A 1,968-nucleotide genomic window follows, 5' to 3' on the forward strand; every position below is an offset into this window, starting at 1 on the left:
CTAATAACTTATTTGCTCTATACTTGTAGGTTACACAATGTTTTAATTAATGTCAAAGGATGCTATCAGAATGCAGTTAACTTTCACAAATGCTTATTCATTACAAAGTGGAAGTGATTGACATTATTAATGAAATATTACAGATGTGTAAATGCACAAAAATGCTTGGAAGATTTCTTTCTTCCAAGGGGAGAAGTTACCCTGCCTGATACCATCTGGTTTTAACCATGTTTTTCCCTGCTGCTTGCCAGAGGTGACAGGCTATAGCCTTGGCTTTGGTTCCATGTCCTCTGCAGCTCCTGCCGCTGTGCTTGCTTGGTTCAACAGCCGGTGGGGTCTGAATCTGCAGCCAGCCCTGCCACACTGCTCTCCTTTCAGCATCTTTTCAGGTTACTTGTTCTCCACTAAAGGTAGCAGCATGGGCTGTGACCCTTTATATCATGCCTGCTTCTCCTTCCCCAGCCTCATCTTCCCACCTTTCTCCTGTTGCTCTCCACCACTTTCTTCACTTAAAGAAGATATCCATCTTCACCTTCCCCCATGGTATTTCTGAGTTCCATGTAGCTCCACATATCCTACGATGTGTTTGTGGCAATGCCCCAGACTGCTTGAGCCATTCAGCTTTGGTCCTGCTGCTCCGTTCCTTTCCCTAACTTTTAAAAATCGTATTATGCTACCTTTCAGTCTGTGTGTCAAAGGTAACTTCTTGTTAGACTGCTGAAGGATATTTTATTATATGGGCCCCTCACTACAGTAAAGACATTGAGGTGCTGGAGTTCAGAAAAAGGCAACGAAGCTGGTGAGGGGCCTGGAGCACAAGACTGATGAGGAGCAGCTGAGGGAACGGGGGCTGTTTAGCCTGGAGAAAAGGAGGCTGAGGGGAGTCCTTATCGCTCTCTACAACTACCTGAAAGGAGTTTGTAGCATGGAGGGTGTTGGTCTCTTCTCCCAAGTAACAAGCTATAGGACAAGAAGAAATGGCCTGAAGTTGCACCAGGGAAGGTTCAGATTGGATATTAGGCAAAATTTCTTCACAGTTGTCAGTCATTGGAACAGGTTGCCCAGGGAAGCAGTGGGGTCACCATCCCTGGAGGTGTTTAAAATACATGTAGATGTGGTTCTTAGGGACATGGTTTAGAGCCAGAGTTAGGTTATGCTTGGATTTTATGATCTTAATGGCCTTTTCCACTTGCAATGATTCTGTTATTCTGTATTACGTCCTAAGCTGTCCCTGTTGTTTTCCTCTCCCAGGGGGTGTGCTGGGGGCACAGGGCTTTGCAGGAGCCTCCTCCCCACCCCCCTCCTACCCCTTTGCCATACCCGAGCTGTTCAGCTGCACGTCACGGGCCCTCCTCTCATTAATGTTTACAAATAAGTAAAGGGTGAGTGTAAGGGGGATGGAGCCAGGACAACCAATGATAGGACAAGGGGCAATGGGTTCAAACTGGAACACAACACGTTCCACTCAAATATGAGAAGAAACTTCTCGGTGAGGGCGCCAGAGCACGGGTACAGGCTGCCCGGGGGGTTGTGGAGTCTTCTTCTCTGGAGACATTCAAGACCCGCCTGGACACCTTCCTGTGTAACCTCATCTAAGTGTTCCTGCTCTGGCAGGGGGATTGGACTAGATGATCTTTCGAGGTCCCCATCAGCCTGTGATGCTGTGATTCTCTGCCGGCAGTCGCTGTGAGAGAGTGAAGCTACGTCCCGCACGGACACCACACTGCTCCGCTCTCCCGGGCCGCACTGACGGCGCAGTACCCCTGGCCAGCGGCTGCTCTGAGCTCCGCCCCGCCCGCCGGCCCCTGCCCTCAGCGCCCGCTAGCGGTGCCGGTCACCGCCCCGCTGACGTCTCTCCGTGACGCAGCCGCCACAGGCCCGGCCCGGCCCCGCCCCGGAGCGGGCACCTCCCGCAGCCGGTTGCTAGGCAGCGGGGCGGCGCTTCCTCCGCCCGGCGGAAGTGACGGG

Source organism: Patagioenas fasciata, chromosome 2 (assembly GCF_037038585.1).
Source record: "Patagioenas fasciata isolate bPatFas1 chromosome 2, bPatFas1.hap1, whole genome shotgun sequence".
Classification (NCBI taxonomy): domain Eukaryota; kingdom Metazoa; phylum Chordata; class Aves; order Columbiformes; family Columbidae; genus Patagioenas; species Patagioenas fasciata.